This window comes from Xenopus laevis, chromosome 6S, assembly GCF_017654675.1.
Source record: "Xenopus laevis strain J_2021 chromosome 6S, Xenopus_laevis_v10.1, whole genome shotgun sequence".
NCBI classification, from domain to species: domain Eukaryota; kingdom Metazoa; phylum Chordata; class Amphibia; order Anura; family Pipidae; genus Xenopus; species Xenopus laevis.
Genome location: NC_054382.1, coordinates 55012186 through 55032510, shown reverse-complemented (window position 1 = coordinate 55032510; position 20325 = coordinate 55012186).

Here is a 20325-nt window from a genome sequence, read left to right as displayed (position 1 = left end):
GTACCAAATAAGTAAGCAGTAATGTAACATAAGCATTATGGGCCCTGGTGCACAATTTGCACCACCAACATTATCATTACCGACAACACGGTTTATAGCACAGCAGCATTATCAGAGTCCTTTTGTTGGGTCTGGTGCATTTACACATCGAGTCCCCCCAGTAGTTCTGCCCCTGTGCACAAGTACTGAACTGTGCTGCTTTCCTTTCTGTACCAGTTCTGTGTAATGACCCTTCTGCAGGTTTATCCATAGTCCTTGATGACACAAAAGAGTTGCAGTTCAATGGCATATAGAAAAACAGCAGTCTGACACTTTTTGCAACATATAATGAACAAAACACTTCTAAAACACATTGAGGGGCAGATTAATCAAAACTCAACACAGAAAAACTCACTCACTTTCTATTCATCTCTATGGGATTTTGAGCACATTTATCCCCATTTTTCACCATTTGATAAATATGCTATGAAAAATCCCATAGGAATGAACAGAAAGTGAGTTCCTCTGTGATAAGTTCTAATCTCACATTTTGATAAATCTGCCCCTTAACATTTGATAATACAGAAGCTGGGGGGTTTTTATGCAAAAAGAGAAAACACCCTGTAGTAAGGCAATTGAACACAAGTTTCATTCTAAGCTTAAGACCAACCATTGCTGAGTGACAGAAACAATGAGAGAACAAATCAATGCATGCACCATTTTTTTGGCATCCTTAATTCAGAGCAGGGCAGAATGAAAGACCATCAAGTTCAACTCCTCCAAATGAAACCCATATTATTTAATAATAAAAAAAAGTACATGTATGATCCTAGCTACCCTGGTAATCCACACTGGTTGGAAAATTAACCCATTAGGTTTATATAATACTTAAGTGTTTATTTTTGGATACACTAGTCCATGTATTTGGTAATCTAAATAATAGGTCTCATACCTGTCAGCAATTAAGCCATGGTAATTAAACAAACGAAAATTTTGCTTACCTCATCATACATAAATTGAAGAGTTAAAGCTGATTTTCCAACACCACCACTGCCTACCATGATGACTTTGTGCAATGCCAATGAATTCTGCCCTTTGGGCTTATTTGCTGCCATCTTTGTAGCTTATGTTAAATTCTGAAGGGGCAAAAATATAAGAAGAAAAATACACAACAGATTAGTTCAAAACAGACCTCACAGAATTTGGCTATTCTCAGTATAAAGTGCATCAGGGTTTCTTAAACTTTTATTCAATAAACCTTGGGACTCAACTTTTCAACGTAAAACAGTTGGTTAAGTATTAGGTATGCACCTTGCTTATTATTATTATAGCACAACATTTCACTTTACTAAAGGGGGTCATAAACATCGTAAAGTTAATGATGTTAACGATGTCTTAAACATCGTGGGGACCTAATTTTAGGTTTTGACAACTATCTTAAATGCATTATTTGTAACAAAGTTTTACATATATAAGCTCAGATAATTCAGTACTCACTAATATTTAAGTACTTTCCATCTGACCTCAGCAACACACGTCCTGAACAGCAAATTTACAAAGTAGAAACAGCAAAAGCAACTTGTATCTGAGACTATTTCAAAATAAACATTTTTAGTCTGGCACTTTGTGTTACAACTCCACTATCTACATGGGTGCTGCCTCCCAGTCCCCTACAGTTCTAACACCCTTCTTCAGGTTTGATCTTTGAATCAATTTAAGGATTACCAAATTTTCCATATTGTTAATGAGTGAACTTACTAGTGCTTCCATCCACATTATTAGCTTTACACAGGGCATGGCTGTAACAAAGCCCCATTCCTCTAAACAAGACTTCCCATTTGGGGTACCTCCTACTTTCCTCACTTCTGATAATTCCAGCATTGTGCTTTACTGCTTTCATTAACTGTTCTCATGACAATTTTTGTCATGTAAATTCAAAGCGAGTGTGGGAGCTGCTAAGCAAGTGTTGCATCATGTGATCTAAGTGTTGCATGTGAATTAAGTGTTTAGCAGCGTTAAAAACCTTAAAGCGTTTAAAACCAAAAAGGTGTTTGTGAGGAATTGGGAAACTGTCAGTACCCAGCATTAAAAAAAATAGTTGGGTTTGCTGGTATTACTCAGTGTGTGTCTTGTCACAAGTATGTGGTGTTGGGGCAGCAGTTCCATGCAGTATTTACATGTGAGAGATGTCGGTGGGTTTTCATCTTGGAATCTGAACTGCAGACTCTAAGTGGGGAACTTTCAGCAGCGGCAAACATGGGGGAGGAAAGGAGGCTCGCAGAGCAACCACTGGCAGGGGCTAGTGGAGTGGGGGGAGGAGAAGGGGCAGTGGAGGCTAATGAGGGATGAAGGTTTGTGACAGTCAGGAGGGGAAGTAAGGGGCAGAAGGGTAGGGGGCTGGTCCACAGCTTGTCCAAAACAGCAAATTCACCATTTTTGCTGAAGATGCTGGGGAGGAAAGCTCTGAACTGGCATGTAAGGAGCAGGCTGACTCTTGGAGCACCCTGGGAGGCAGTGGCTCTAATACGGGTGGGGGGGGGGAGTGCAAGGAAGGAAAGGCAGGTTCTAGTTATAGGGGATTCAATTATTATAAAGGTGGATAGGGTAATCTGCCTTAAAACCCTTCAATGCCGAACAGTCTGCTGCTTGCCTGGGGCTAGGGTTCGGCATGTGGTGGAACAGTGGACAGATTATTGGGAGGGGCTGAGGGAAGACCCAGGCAGTCTTAGTACACATAGGTACCAATGACAAAGTTGGAGGATGTGGTGAAGTCCTCAAGCATAATTTTAAAAAACTAGGTGTAAAGTTGAGGGCAAGATATTACCTGTGCCACAAGCAACGCGGCAGTGGGAGCTAGTCCTAGTGAATGGCATTATGAGCAGCAATCAGCATGGCTTTATGAAGTCATGTCAGACAAATCTGACTTTTTATGATGAGGTAAGTACGATGCTGGAGAGTGGGGGGGCAGTAGATGTGATCTATTTGGATTTTGCCAAAGAATTTGATACTGTGCCCCACAAACAAACTGATTTCTAAACAAAGGTCTGTTGGGCTTAATGAAGTCATTTGCACATGGATAGGAAACTGGCTACAGGATTGGTACAGAGGGTGGTTGTTAATGGTACATTGTCTACTTGGAGTAAGGTTCTAAGTGGGGTCCCTCAGGACTCGGTATTGGATCCACTTTTATTTAACTTGTCTATTAATGAAGGGGAGGGTATTGTACGTAATGTATCGGTGTTTGCAGATGACATGGATGTGACATCCTTGCAACAGAATCTTGACAAATTGGCAATCTGGGCAGCTAAGGGGCAAATGAGATTCAATGCTGATACATGTAAAGTGATGCACCTGGGATGTAAAAATATTCAAGCCACTAATACCCTTAATGGGACTGCACTAGGCAAATCCATTATGGAAAATGACCTTGGAGTCCTTGTAGATGATAAACTTGGCTGTAGCAAGCAATGCCAGTCTGCAGCATCAAGGGCAAATAAGGTCTTGAGCTGTATTATAAGGGGCATTGATTCACGGCAGGAAGCCGTCAATCTTCCACTTTATAGAGCACTGGTAAGGCCCTATCTAGAATATGCGGTACAGTTTTGGTCTCCAGTGCTCAAACAGGACATTATTGTATCAGAGAAGGGCAACTAAGCTGGTAAAAGGTATGGAAAATCTTAGCTATGAAGAAAGACTGGCCAAATTGGGGATGTTCACGCTGGAGAAGAGGCTTTTAAGGGTGATATGATAACTATGTACAAATATATAAAGGGATCATATAAAAATCTCTATAATGCTTAACCAGTAGGTCTTTCCAGCTGACACAAGGTCACCCATTCCATTTAGAAGAAAAGAGGTTCCACCTAAATATATAGAAAAGTTTTTTTACAGTGAGAGCTGTGAAGATGTGGAATTATAGCTCTAAAATGGGGTTTAGCAAGTGAAAGAATGCACTGTTATGGAAGATAGCTCATAGTACAAGTTGATCCAGGGCCTAGTCTTGGAGGATTGGCAAAATGGATTGCCATTTTGGAGTCAGGATGGAATTTTTTCCCCCTCTGAGGCAAATTGGAGGGGCTTCAGATGGGGTTTTTTTTTTTTGCCTTCCTCTGGATTAACTGGCAGTTAGGAAGGTTAAAAAAAGTTAAAAGGTTGAATTTGATGGAAATGTGTCTTTTTTTCAACCTAACTTTGTTACTATGTTACTAGCCTCATACCATTAATATGGAAAAAAGTAATGCCTTGCAAAATTTCCCAAATTGTACTTTGAAAGTGTGCTACAACTTTAAAGCTACACACTTCTTCCATTTGCTCTCAGTTTGCCCCCCCTAATAACTTGCATACTGGTCCAACATTATACATATTCTCGAAGATAACTTAACATTTCCATAGATAACATCACCATCACTATGCACAGGTGTCCTAGGTGAAATTATATAGCTAGGATCAAATTTTAAACCTTACCAGTTAATAACTTTTGCCTTAAAAATTGGATCATACTACCAGTCTGCATAAAGATCTGGTAAGCTAGCATGCTACTCTGCTCCCCCAATATTAAAGGTGACAGAGCCACTTCAGACACCCTCGTCGTATAAGGAGATTTTCTTACCTGAAAAATCCATTTCTCGTAGGCCCGTACTGTCAGTGCAGGACGACTGGGGTTAACTTGCTCCTCTCCGGAGGCAGGACAAACTATTACTTCTTGAGACTCCTCCTCCTCGGTATCTCCACCTCCTCACCAGTTTTGTTATAAAGCCTATCGGTGGAGATAGCCATTAACCTAACTAACTTAACTGTCTAGAGACGAGCAGCAAAAAAACCGGCACCCTACCCTAGGGCGGGATGCTGCACTGACAGTACGGGCCTACGAGAAATGGATTTTTCAGGTAAGAAAATCTCCTTTTCTCCGTACGGCCCTACCTGTCAGTGCAGGACAACTGGGGATGTCCCAGAGCCGTCCTAAAATTGGGTGGGAACAAAAAACTCTAACCAAACTAAACTATGGGTAGCGTGCCCAAAAAGGTATAGAAGCTTATGATTGAACTATGCAGGAACTAACTAGGTGCTACTGCTGCATGCAGCACCTTCCTGCCGAAAACCCCTTCTGAAGAGGCGAGAACATCAAGTTTGTAGAATTTTGAAAACGTATGCAAGGAGCTCCATATGGCTGCCTTGCATAACATTTCTGGGGAAGCTGAGTTGTGAAGCGCCCAGGAAGTGCTGATCTTTCTGGTAGAATGTGCTTTCAATTTGAGAGGTAAGCTTCTGCCTACCCTAGTATAGGACTCTGAAATAGTGGACACTATCCATCTAGCTAGTGTAGCCCTTGACGCTGGCTGGCCCGCCTTGTTAGGGCCGCAAAGCACTAATAAGGCATCTGCTTTCCTGATCTGTGAAGATCTCTTAAGGTAGAATTTTAATGCCCTAACTGGATCTAGTTTGTGCAGTTGTTGCTCAGCCTGGTTGGATGGCTTCGGGCAAAAGGAAGGAACAATGATTTCTTGATTTATGTGAAATGCAGATGTCACTTTCGGAAGGTAAGATGGGACTGTGCGCATCACTGCCTTATCTTGATGGAAGACCAACCAAGGTTGTTTGTATGACAATGCTGTGAGATCCGATACTCTGCGACCTGAGCAAATAGCGAGTAAAAACGTTACCTTCCAAGATACATATTTGATGTCTACAGTGGCCATGGGTTCAAATGGAGGTTGTTGAAGAACCTTTAGAACTAAATTTAGATCCCATGGGGGAACCGGGTCTCTGTGTGGAGGATAGATATGCAGTAGTGCTTGGAAATACTGTTTAAACTCAGGTAGTAGAGCCCATTGGGTTTGATACAGAGATGAAAGTGCTGACAATTGAACCTTCAGTGCAGAGACACTGAGTCCCTTGCTCAGACCTTGCTGCAAGAATTCCATAATCTGAGGAGATTGACAATTCTTCCAATGTAACTTCTGAGATTCTGACCAGCTGAGAAAACGTTGCCAAGTCCGATAATAAGATTTGGCAGTAGAAGTCTTGCGAGCTGCTAGGAGAGTAGTGGTGACTGCTGAGGAGAATCCCCTGTCGCGCCAAAGCTGGGATTCAATAGCCACGCAGTTAATATGAGTTGTGTTATGTGGTTTGCTACTGCTGGCCCCTGAGATAGAAGGTCTGGTATTTGGGGAAGAATCCATGGTTCCTCCTGGGACAACTGAATTAGGTCCGCAAACCACGTGCGTCTGGGCCACCATGGAGCGATTAGAATTGTGGTTACCCTTTCCAACCTTATCTTTTGAATTACTCTGGGAAGAAGTGGAATGGGTGGGAATACGTAAGCTAGTTGGCAAGTCCATGGATTTACTAGGGCATCCACCCCTTCCGCCCTGGGGTCGTGGACTCGGGCAAGGAACCTGGGAAGTTGTGTATTGAATCTGGATGCCATCATGTCCATTGATGGTGTCCCCCATTTCCTTGTTATTGCCTGAAAAATCTCTGGCTTGAGTTGCCATTCCCCGGGGTCTAGCGTGTTTCTGCTTAAGTAATCCGCCTGCCAGTTTTGAATTCCTGGAATGAAGACTGATGTGACATGGTTGTTGTTCCGTTCTGCCCAGATCATTATTCGTGATACCTCTCTGAGAGCTGCTGCACTCCTGGTGCCTCCCTGGCGATTGAGATACGCCACTGTGGTGCCGTTGTCGGACTGTATTCGGATGTGTTTGTGTTGTAGTTGGTGTTGCCAATGCTTGAGTGCGTTGAGGACCGCCCTCAGCTCGAGGATATTGATGTGCAATTTCGTCTCTTGACGCGACCATTTCCCCTGGCAGACCTCTGGGGGCCATGATGCCCCCCACCCCATGAGACTTGCGTCTGTGGTTATCACCTCTTGAACTGGTCTGTCCCAGAGCCTGCCCTGGCAAAGGCGAGGTATTGAGGTCCACCAGATTAGACTGTCTTTGGTCCTTTCCGATAGGCTGAAGATCTGAGAAAGGTCTTGATGATCTTTGTTCCAGTGACTTAGGAAGAAGGATTGCAATGGTCGGAGGTGAAACTTTGCAAATGGTAAGGCCTCTATGCTTGCTGCCATGAGGCCTAACAACCTTAGGATGCTCTGTGCTGAGGTGGATGTGTTTCCTATTACCTCTTGTGCTGTTCTGCTTAATGTTATGGCTTTGGCCTCGGGTAATGATACCCTGCGTTGCACGGTGTCTATGTTCATGCCCAGAAAGTCCAAGTTCTGTGATGGGATTATACGGCTTTTTTGATGGTTTATCAGCCAGCCGTGCTGGTGAAGAGTTTGCAGGCAGATCTGCGTGTGGCTCTTGATTAGTTCCTCGGAACTTGCTGTGATCAGAAGATCGTCTAAGTAAGCTGTGACGTGTATGCCTTGTGTCCTTAATGATGCTAGTAGAGCGTTTAAGATCTTTGTAAAGATGCGTGGTGCCGAGGACAGACCGAAGGGCAGCGCCCTGAATTGAAAATGTGTTTGAGCAATGGCGAACCTTAGGTAGCGTTGGTGATGCTCGTGCATCGGTACGTGCAGGTACGCGTCCTTTATGTCTATTTTTGACATCCAGGCATTTGGCTTTAGAGCCCTTATGATGGAGGGTAGTGTTTCCATCTTGAACCTGTCGTATCTGACGAATCGGTTTAGAGGTTGCAGATTTAGGACTGGGCGGTAACCTCCGTCCTTCTTGGGAACTAGGAACAGGTTTGAATAAAACCCGGCAAAACGCTGGTTGTCTGGAACCAGGGATATGACATTGCTTTGAAATAGGCTTGTGATAATATCGAATAGAGCTTGATTTTTTTCTACTCTGGTTGGAATGGAGGAGGGAACGAACCTGTTTTGGGGTAGTTTGGCGAAGAAAGGGATTTTGTACCCTTTCGTGATAATATCTAGAACCCATGGATCCGTGATTGATTTTTTCCAAACGTTCACAAAATTCTGTAACCTCCCCCCGACCTGCGAAGTGCTTGTGGAAGTGGTGGCGTAGTCAGGAATCCTGACCCTTGGCTGAAATGGGCTTCTTTGAAAACTTTTGTTGGTTTTGCCATGAGGGCTGCCATGGCGACCTATAGCGCCTGTTGGACTGCCCTTGACCTTGTTGTCTTGGTGGTCTTGACTGCTTGTTGCCGTTGGTCGACCATGATTTTTGATGATGATAATTCCTTCTATGGAAGTCACGACGTGGTCGCTTGGCCTGTGGGAGGAAAGCCCCCTTACCTCCTGTGACCTCTGAAATAATTTGTTTAAGCTCTGGTCCGAATAGTTGTGACCCAGAAAATTTTAAGGATGTGAGTCTATTCTTGGAAGCTGTGTCGCCTGCCCAGTGGCGTAGCCATAGGGCTCTCCGAGCTGCTACTGAGGCTGCTGATGCTCTAGCAGCGAGTTTCGTTATATCGAGAGTGGCCTCTCCCAAGAAAGTTAGTGCTGACTTAATTTTGTCGATGTCTTGTAAAAATTTTTCAGGGTCAGTAGGTGGTGAATGGCTGAGTTCTTGGCACCAATACTTTGCTGTCTTGGCTACTGTAGACGCTGCTGCTGCTGGCCTTAATATGGCTGCTGCGCTTTGAAAATCTTTTTTGAGGACATAGTCCATTTTTTTGTCCATGGGGTCTCTTAGTGACCCTGCGTCTTCCGCCGGTAGCATGGTGTGGCGAGATAGCCTCACAATGGGTGGGTCAACTTTGGGAATTTTATCCCATATCTTAAATTCCTCCTGCACAGGATAATTGTTGAAAAATTTTGGTGGTATGTTAACTTTCTTATCAGGCTGTGCCCATTCGGTCTCAATGAGCCTAGAAGTGGATCTACAAACTGGGAATGACCTTGGACGCTTGGAGGAATTCCCTAGTACCTTATCTGCTTTAGAAAGGGAAACTTGTTCCTCTTTAATCTCTAAAGTAGTGAAAATGTATCTGAGCAGGTCTTTAACTTCTTCTGGTTGCTTGGAAATATCCTCAGATGAGGATGATGACTGTGAGTCAGATATGGCCCCTTCCTCTGTAGAGGAGTATGAGTCAGATTCCTTAGGGGAAGTAGGAGATGCGTCTGCCATGTCATCCTCAGAAGGAGGAGAAGGGGACCTTTTACGCTTCCTCTTTCCTCCCATTACAGGGGTACGATCTGACTGCTTTATTACCGCCTTGTCTAGTGTGGTCTGAATGGTAGACTGAAACCATGATAGGAACTGCGAAAAATCAGGGGGTGCCTGAAGTTGTGCTGGCGTTGATGTAGAACCTGAAGGCTGCATAGGAGATATCGGTAAGGGTATATGAACCTGTGATTGGGAGTCCTGAGGGACCAGTATTGTGGGTGTAAGTGTGCCACTATTACCAGGTGCTGAACCTGATGGTTGTAACGTAGATTGCACAGGGGAAACTGATCGAGAACGATCCTTACGTTTTGTTGAAGCCTTGGTGGCTTTCTTTATCTTTGTTTTTAGCTTGCGATGCCTATCCGGTAGATCAATCTCCTCTATTAAGGAGACCAGGTCTTCGTCCGCTGAAGCCATAGTGCCAGTTTATTTACTGGGGAGCCGGAGTGCATGCGTGAGTTATATAGTAACTGAGCCGACCGTTATGTGGGAGAGTAAGAATTGCGCGTCTGATGTGCGCTGATGCTGCCTAAAATGGCCGCCGGAAGTGGTGCGGACGCGCCAACGTACCCATGCCGTTTAGATTAAGGGCGCGAACAATCCAGGCTGCGCTGGAACGCAGCGCGTCCTTGTGGAACGCACCTGCCTTATGAAGTGCGAGCCGAGTAACTCGCCTGTGATGCCCCTCTGCCTGCTCTCGCAGTTGTATACTATTCGGCTCAACCTTAAATCGTGATAAAGGGAGCGGTTAACCTTTGATGCCGAACATCGGCTAAAAAGGTATGGGAGCGCACTAGAGGGCTCAACCAATGCGTGCTAGGGGGAGCGCATATTTCAGGTTCGGCCAACCCATAGGTTCAACCTGGCACGATACCTGTCACAGGGGGGAGCACACACTTAGGGCTCAACCAAAACCACCTGGTTCAACTTGGTCTGATGCCTGTCACAGGGGGAGCGCACATATAACGGGCTCAACCATCCTGAGTTGTTGTATTCTATCCCTGCCGGTGCTGACAGGAGATGTAGTGTTGGGCTCAATCTGATTCCTATATAAGGCCAGAGAGCTCGCAACTTGATAATGCTGAAATTGTAGGAGAAGGAGAATTTGCTGCCTCCGTGGCAGGACAAACTAAAAAACTGGTGAGGAGGTGGAGATACCGAGGAGGAGGAGTCTCAAGAAGTAATAGTTTGTCCTGCCTCCGGAGAGGAGCAAGTTAACCCCAGTCGTCCTGCACTGACAGGTAGGGCCGAACGGAGAAAATTAAATATAGAATACAAGAAAAAAAGAAAGGGAAAAAAATTGCCAATAGGAGTCTGGTGTATAAGCATTTGAAACAACTTTGAGGATCACCTCTGCTATCTACAGGATTTCAACCACAAAGTACTAATCCTATATAGTATTTTCTTGGGAAAAAAAACATGAGACATGCTAACAATGCTAATAGAATGCAAAATCATCTTAAAAAATACTCCTTAGTAGTAATCTATGTAATAAATGCAAAATTTAATAGTGTCTTATCAGCAAACAGCATTTGTACGTGCAGATTTCATATAGTGTTGCATAGATGGCCTCTACCTAATGTCCACAACCTTTAATACAACAAATACATTTTTAATCACAATTCATTTTAAACAGACCAGCAAACCAAGCCAATCTCTAAAAAAACAATTTACATGATTGCTAATCCGCATTGTTAATATTTGAAAATTCTCTGGGTGTCAAATTAATTAACTAACCCAGTTCATATATAACATCCACTTATTGTGCAAGCACAACTAGACCACCATAATTGTGGATGTGGACCAGATGATCACATACTGTATATATATCAGTTAAAAGAGCCCAAAGAGTGCATATATGTGTTGCCTTCAGCACACCTTCGATAGAAAGGATAAAGCATATATGTAGTGAAAATTTGGTGCAGAACTGTGAGGTCCAAAATTTGGCTGTGTAATAAAAGCCCTTTTCAAATAAAACACAACACACATCCAACCCAGTTATAAACCTATACACCTATTTAAAAATCTCACCTGTCAATATACTGTATTTATTGCTATCCCTGCCTCCTCTTTGCCACTGGCATAGCAATCGCTTTCTCTTTCCATTCTGCACTTAATACTTACACTGCCTTGCAAAAGTATTCACCCCTTTGCTTTTTATCTTTTTCGTTACATTCCAAACTTTAATTTAAATTTTTCTTAATCTTATTTTATATGACTAATCTGCACAAAATAGTCTAAATTGGTGAAGTGAAATGAGAAAAATATATCTAAAAAGAATTTAAAAAAAAAACTGATGCCATGAATCCTGGTGCAACCAATACCTTCAAAAGTCACATAATTGGTGAAATGTGGTCCACCTGTGTGCAATCTAAGTGTCACATGATCTGTCAGTATAAACACACCTTTTCTGACATGGTACCACAACAACCCTGCCAAGTGAGGGCCACCCATCAAAACTCACAGACCAGGCAAAGAGGGCATTAATCAGAGAGGCAGCACAGAGTCCAAAGTAATAACCTCCGCTGTATGATGGCAAATGCATGGAGTTTGTCAGGTAAAATGGGAGACCTAGAATTGCATGCTCTAAAAATTGAAAAATGAGAAATTAAGATATAATTGGTATCACTGAAACCTGGTGGGCTGAAACATGTGACTGGACTGTGAATTTAAATGGTTACACCCTTTTTAGTGGTTATTTCTTTAGTGCATGGCTTTAATTCCAGCTTTACATACAAACAAACACACTCCTCCACCCTTTTTAGGAGGGATTAAAAAGGGTGGAGGGTGTGTTTGTATGTGAAGCCTGAATTAAAGCCATGCACTAAAGAAATAACCATAGCTAGCAGTGGTAAGGGTGTAGAATCCCTCTGGGTTGAGATTTTGACTGGGCAAAAGATTACAAAGAGAATAATCATTGGTGTATGCTATAAACCACCTTGTATAAGTGACAAGTATGAAGCCCAGCTACTCTTGTAGATACAAGCAGCTTCACAGCTGGGTCAAGTTGTTGGTATGGGTGACTTCAATTATCCAGACATTGACTGGGGTAATGGGGTTGCCAAGACTAAAACACTAAATTTCAGACGTGCAAACTTTGAAAGTATAAGGGCATCTCTGCAACATATTAAGTGGGAAATGCTTTTCACAGGGTTAATCACAAAACAAAAATGGGAAGTCTTTAAAATGCTGCTTAATACATATACATGTCAGTATATTCCCCTTGTAAGCAAGGAACGTCATTGCAAAGCAAAACCTTTTTGGTTCAATAGAAGTGTTGGTGTTGAGGTGGGTAAGAAAAGATGTGCTTTTAAGGCTTTTAAGTTAGCTGTGACAGCCAAATCATTTATAAGATACAAGGAGGCCAATAAATCATGCAAAGAAGCTATAAGGCATGCTTAAATGGATATGGAAAAGGATATTGCAGCAAGCAGTAAAAAGAATCCAAATTTATTTTTAAATATGTTAATAGTAAAAAAAATGAAGCAGGAAGGGGTGGGACCTTTAATATCAGAGGGGGGTCAACTGGTTGATAAAAACAAAATAAAAGCGCAGATTCTGAACTCGTATTTTTCTTCTGTCTACACAATTGAGGAACCAGTCCCAATTCTAGTAATACAACTCATGATGCATGGTTCACACATGAGGAAATTCAAAAGAGACTAGAACAAAGATAAACAAAGGTCCCGGCCCGGGCCAGATGGTATTCATCCCAGGATACTTAGCAAGCTTATCTCTGTGATTGCCAAACCTCTTTACTTAATTTTTCAGGATTCATTGAGGTCTGGCATAGTGCCAAGAGACTGGTGAATTGCTAATGTGGTGCCTCTATTCAAAAAAAGATCCTGTTCTCAGCCTCAAAACTATAGGCCAGTTAATCTGACGTCAGTGGTAGGAAACTTGTTTATTAATGACCTGGAGGTGGGCATTGAAAGTACTTTTATTTTTGCAGATGATATTAAATTGTGCAGAACTATAGGTTCCATGCAGGATGCTGCCACTTTGCAGAGGAGTTTGTCCAAGTTGGGAGACTGGGCAGCAAACTGGAAAATGAGGTTCAATGTTGATGCAAAGTTATGCACTTTGGCAAAAATAATATAAATGCAAGTTATACACTAAACGGCATTGTGTTGGGAGTTTCCATAAATGAAAAGGATCTAGGTTTTTTTTTTTTAGATAACAAGTTGTCCAATTCTGGGCAGTGTCATTCTGTGGCTACTAAAGCAAATAAAGTTCTGTCTTGCATAAAAACTCAAGGGATGAAAACATAATTATTCCTCTTTACAGGTCCCTGGTGAGGCCTTATCTGGAGTATGCAGTGCAGTTTTGGACTCCAGCCCTAAAAGGGATACTGTCATGGGAAAAAAAAATTCAAAATGAATCAGTTAATAGTGCTGCTCCAGCACTGAAATCCATTTCTCAAAAGAGCAAACAGATTTTTTTATATCCAATTTTGAAATCTGACATGGGGCTAGACATATTGTCAATTTCCCAGCTGCCCCAAGTGATGTGACTTGTGCTCTGATAAACTTCAATCACTCTCCTAAAGTGCAGGCACAAGTCACATGACATGGGGCAGCTGGGAATTGACAAAATGTCTAGCCCCATGTCAGATTTCAAAATTGAATATAAAAAAACCTGTTTGCTCTTTTGAGAAATGGATTTCAGTGCAGAACTATTATAGCACTATTAACTGATGCATTTTGAAAAAAACATGTTTTCTGATGACAGGATCCCTTTAAGAAGGATATAAATGAGCTGGAGAGAGTGCAGAGACATGCAACTAAACTGGTTAGAGGGATGGAAGACAAATTAGGAGGGGAAATTGTCATGGTTGGGGTTGTTTTCTCTGGAAAAAAGGCACTTGCAAAGGGGACATGATTTCACTTTACAAGTACATTAAAGGACATTATAGACAAATAGCAGGGGACCTTTTTACCCATAAAGTGGATCACTGTACCAGAGGCCACCCCTTTAGATTCGAAGAAAAGAAATTTCATTTGAAGCAACGTAGGTGGCTCTTTACATTGGGGTTATGGAATGCACTGCAGGGAGATGTTGTGATGGCTGTTTCTGTTACTGCCTTTAAGAATAGCTTGGATGATTTTTTGGACAGACAGAATATCAAAGGCTATTGTGATACTAAACTCTATAGTTACTATAGGTATGGGTATATATAATGTATCTGAAAGTATGGAGGGGTGTGTGTACGGATGCTGGGTTTTCATTTGGAGGGGTTGAATTTGATGGACTTTGACTTTTTTCAACCCGAATTAACCATGTAACTATTTAACCCTGAAGGAGTTGCAGAGTTCCACAGCAGAGACTGGAGTATCTGTCCATAGGACCACAATAAGCTGTAGACTCCATAGAGCTGGGCTTTATGAAAGCCATTACTTTAAGAAGGCACGTCTTGAGTTTGCCAAAAGGCATGTGGGCAACTCCCCAAATGTATGGAGGAAGGTGCTCTGGTCAGATGAAGCTAAAATGTAACGTTTTTGGCCAACAAAGAAAATGCTATGTCTGGCACAAACCCAACACATCCCATCAGAACACCATCACCACAGTGAAACAGTGGTGGCAGCATCATGCTGTGGGGATGTTTTTCAGCAGCAGGGATTGGGAAACTGATCTGAATCGAGGGAAAGATGGATGGTGCTAAATACAGGGATATTCTTGAGCAAAACCTGTGTCAGTGTGCCTGTGATTTGAGCCTGGGACGGAGGTTCACCTTCCAGCAGGACAATGCCCCTCAGCATACTGCTGAAGCAACACTTGAGTGGTTTAAGGGGAAACATTTAAATGTGTTGGAATGGCCTAGTCAAAGTCCAGACCTCAATCCAAATGAGAATCTGTGGTCAGACTTGAAGACTGCTGTTCACAAGCGAAAACCATCCAACATGAAGGAGCTGGAGCAGTTTTGGGCAAAAATGCCAGTGGCAAGATGTGGCAAGCTCCTAGAGACTTAACCTAAGCTACTTGCAGCTGTAACTGCTGCAAAAGGTGGCTCTACAAAGTACTGACTTTGGAGGGGGGATTGAACAGTTATGCACGCTGAAGATTTCTGTAATTTTGTCCTATGTGTTGTTTACTTCAAAAAAAAAAAAATCTTCAAAGTTGTAGACATGTTCTGTAAATGAAATGGTGCAAACTCTCAATCAATCCATTTTAATTCCAGGTTGTGAGGCAACAAAACATGAAAAATGCCATGAGGGGGGGGTGAAGGCTTTAAAAAGGCACTGTATATTTCCATCTCTACTTACTGTCTATAATAGAGTATAAATGGTACCTTCCTGGTTGCTGTGACTGTGGATTCCAAAATAATGAAGGAGACACAAATTAAATAACATATTGTGTAAAGTTTATTTTGCTCAACTAGAAAAGGATTTGGAGTTATTTCTTAGTAGGGATGTACGGAAAGCAATCCTTTGCTAAAGATTCAGCCGAATACTGAACAGAATTCAAATTTGCATGAGCAAATTAAGGGGGGAAGGGGAAAGATTTTTACTTCCTTGTTTTGTGATGAAAAGTCATGCAATTTACCTCCCAGTCCCTAATTTGCATATGCAAATTAGGATTCCGATTCGGTTTGTCCAGGCAGAAGGATTCGGCTGAATCCGAACCCTGCTGAGAAAGGCTGAATCCTGCCCGAATCCCAAACCAAATTCTGGATTTGATGCATTGATCCTATTTCTTAGGGTGAGAAGTTCTCCTTAAAAGGGACATCCATCTAACATTATACAAGAGATGTGGGCTCACAGACTCTAGATCCTAGAGAAATAAAATATACTGCAAAAACAAGGAGAAGGTGTACATTGTGGTTTCATAGACCTCTGAAGATGTACTGCAGAAGAAAAAAAATTTTTTTGGTGATAATTCTAGTCTGGATGAGCATTCAAACGGAGTCCTTTATGGTGCCTACATTGCATACCAATAATTTTCTCTTCATTGTAAATAGTTAATTCAAATGTATGTGAAAAAGGGATTTGTTTTGTACACCCTGATTAAATTACAAAATCACTTTCTAAAGAGAGAGAGAGGTATAATTACCTGATTACGTATTTGCTAAAATTAAAAAAAGAGTAAAACCCCTCTCCATCTAGTTACCCACCAATTATTAATAAATAATTCCCACGAATCTAAATTGGGTATACATGTTTTTGTACTCCAAAGTACCAACCATTCCTAAATTTGGCGATTTTGGAAAAATTTCCAAAAATCACCTCAAAATTTCTAACCTGCAGCATCGTAATACCCACATACTTTTAGTTATCAAGAGAAATCACCCCAAATATGAGAGCCTAGGGTCCTCTGAACAGTTTGATGCCCTATATGTATAGGTCTACCGAAGGAAGTGCCATATAGGGGCCCCAAAAGGAAGACCCCCATATGGTCTGTCATTTCAGTTACTATAAAATCAACACATTTACATTGTTTTGAGGGGGGGCAAAAGTAGAAAAAAGTAAGTTCACCCCAGAAAGACATATTTTCGGAAAGTAGACATTCCCACAAATCTAAATTGGGTATGCATGTCTTTGTACTCCAAAGTACCAAGCCGCAAACCATTCCTAAATTTGGTGATTTTGGTGTAATTCCCAAAAATCACCTCAAAATTTCTACCCTGCAGCATCATATAACCCACATACTTTTAGGTATCAAGAGAAATCACCCCAAATATGAAAGCCTAGGGTCCTCTGAACAGTTTGATGCCAAATATGCATAGGTGTACCCAAGCATGTGACATACAGGGGCCCCAAAAGGAAGACCCCCATATGGTCTGTCATTTCAGATACTGCAAAATCAACACATTTACATCATTTTGGGGGGGGGGCAAAAGTAGAAAAAAGTAGGTCACCCCAGAAAATCATATATTTTCGGAAAGTACACATGCCCACGAATCTAAATTGGGTATGCATGTCTTTGTACTCCAAAGTACCAAGCCACAAACCATTCTTAAATTTGGTGATTTTGGCGTCATATTCCAAAAATCACCTCCAAATTTCTACCCTGCAGCATCATCTAACCCACATACTTTTAGATATCAAGAGAAATCACCCCAAATATGAAAGCCTAGGGTCCTCTGAACAGTTTGATCCCAAATATGCATAGGTGTACCCAAGCATGTGACATACAGGGGCCCCAAAAGGAAGACCCCCATATGGTCTGTCATTTCAGATACTGCAAAATCAACACATTTACATCGTTTTGGGGGGGGGGGCAAAAGTAGAAAAAAGTAGATCACCCCAGAAAACCATATATTTTGGAAAGTACACATTCCCACGAATCTAAATTGGGTATGCATGTCTTTGTACTCCAAAGTACCAAGCCGCAAACCATTCCTAAATTTGGTGATTTTGGTGACATTTCCAAAAATCCCCTCAAAATTTCTACCCTGCAGCATCATATAACCCACATACTTTTAGATATCAAGAGAAATCACCCCAAATATGAAAGCCTAGGGTCCTCTGAACAGTTTGATCCCAAATATGCATAGTTGTACCCAAGCATGTGACATACAGGGGCCCCAAAAGGAAGGCCCCCATATGGTCTGTCATTTCAGATACTGCAAAATCAACACATTTACATCGTTTTGGGGGGGGGGGGCAAAAGTAGAAAAAAGTAGGTCACCCCAGAAAACCATATATTTTGGAAAGTACACATTCCCACAAATCTAAATTGGGTATGCATGTCTTTGTACTCCAAAGTACCAAGCCGCAAACCATTCCTAAATTTGGTGATTTTGGTGACATTTCCAAAAATCACCTCAAAATTTCTAACCTGCAGCATCATGTAACCCACATACTTTTAGGTATCAAGAGAAATCACCGCAAATATGAAAGCCTGGGGTCCTCTGAACAGTTTGATGCCCAATATGTATAGGTGTACCCAAGCACATGGCATATAGGGGCCCCAAAACGAAAACACCCCCATATGGTCTGTCATTTCAGGTAATGCAAAAGCAACACATTTACATCATTTTGAGGGGGGCAAAGTTAGAAAAGAGTAATTTCACCACAGAACACCATATATTTTCAGAAAGTACACATTCCCCCAAATACAAATTGGGTATGCATGTCTTAGTACTCCAAAGTACCATACTGCAAAGCTACGCTAAAGGTTGTGGTTTTTATGACATTTCTAAAAAATCACATAAAATATTGCAATTGGCTGCATTTTTCTCACCCAATTTCTTACATACAATTGTAAAACACCCTAAATATTGATGCCAAGGGTCTACTGAACAGTTTGATGCCCAATATGCATAGATATACCAAAGCAGCTGGCATGTGCGGACACCAAATACAAATAGTGCATATGAATTTTCTCGGCTGCCGATTCGCCTTCTGTGAACAAAGACCTTTGACTGCGCATTGTGTGCCACAAGACCCTCCTAACGGCACAAGGACCCCGAAAACCATATATTTTTGGAAAGTACACATTCTGACGAACCCAAAATTGCTAAAAATGTGTTTGTACTCCAAATGATCAAAGAGCAAATTACGCTAAAAAAATGTAAGGAACAACAATGAAAGCATAAAAATCACAAAAATCAAATACAATTAGACAAATCAATAAAATAACAAAATAACTAATCCAACAGAATGCTTGATCCACTAGTCACACTGGTAAAGCAACAGTTTTTTAGGGAATAACCAGAGGAAAACTGATAAAATGAAAAAGATCCTATAAGTGTGTGTTTGTGTATAAATGTGTTTTTGTGTATACATGTGTGTACAGCTCTGACAAGTGTATAAGTGTGTGTATATCTGTATGTGACTCTGTAAAATACAAAAAAATCTACCTTTAGTTATATGTGTGCTGTGTATGTGTAAATGCATGTATGTGTGTGTGTAACTGTGTAAATAGAAGGGCACTTACCGTTTTTTTGGAGAAGAAGGGATCAGAAGCAGATCTGCAGACTCCAGGATGTGCGTGGGCGGAGCTTTACACAAGGTCGGTCCAGGAAGAAGCAGCACATGGGGAGCAGCATACAGCAGCCAGGATCAGGTAAGAAGTCACGTCCTGCTACAATCGCAGCACAGGACCCGAGTGGGAGCCCCCTAGGCTAGTTGTTTAGGGGTGGAGGGGCCAGGAGAACCTTTCTGCACTTCGATTTTTGCAGGAGTGCAGAGGCAGCCGTTTAAAGAAAGAACGTAGCTCCTACATTCTTGGCACTTGCAGTCTTTTTTTAAAATAACATAGGAGCTACGTTCTTGGCAGAGAAAGGGTTAAAAGCTCTATCTTGCCATCTGAAGTTAAAATTTAGTTGTAGAAATTTTTGAACAGGTTTAGTCAAGGAAAGTGCCAGTGCCTCAGATTCTGAATTATTGACTTTAAATCCCGAAACTGCAGCATATTGATGGATCTCACTATATAGATTTGGTAATGTGGTTTGTGGGCGAGTAAGGGAAAGTAAAGTATCATCTGTTAAGAGGGCAATTTTTTAGGAGTCGGCCCCCACAGTGATCCCAAAGATGTCTGGGTTGAGTCTGATTTTTGAGATAAAGGTTCCATGCATAGGGCGAAGAGCAGAGGGGACAATGGGCATCCCTGTCTTGTCCCATTCCGAATAGCAAAGGGTTCTGAATAGTGCCCTGCATTGCAAACTCTGGCTGTAGGGCTATCATACAGATCCATAATTGCCTCCCTGAATTGAATAGTGCAGCCCGCTGAATCTAAAACAGCTCTCAGGAATACCCAGTCCACCCTGTCGAAAGTAGATGAGTCATCCGTCTGATGTTTTCTGCATACAGTTTAACATCATTGTTGATGAGAGATATTGGGTGTAGATCATAGGATCTTTTGGGGGTTTTGGTATTGACTATTATGTTGGCTCTCAACATGTCTGCGGGAAGAAGGCCCTCATTATGAAGAAGGTTGTTGAAAAGAGACAACATATGGGGGAGTAGTTAATTGTCTCTATTATTTCCTCACCTGTGATATCAGATTGAAGGGCCTGAGCAGTTTCAGAAGATAGAATCATACTTAGCTAAATGTGACCTGCCGAAACTGCCTTTTCTGCAGCTCTGTCTTTCCCTGATGTCGTCTTTCCTTCATAGAGTTTGGAATAATACTGGGCAAATTCCCCCAAGATATCATCAGATCTATGAAAAAATCTTTCCCTTGGAATTCCTCAGAGATCTAATGAGGGTCAAAGAGGACCCGCCAGTCAGTAGTTTGGCCAGCATGGAGTCTGCTTTGTTCCCTTTCTCATAAAACATATGTTTTGTATAAGCTAAAGCCTTCTCAGCTTTTTCTATTA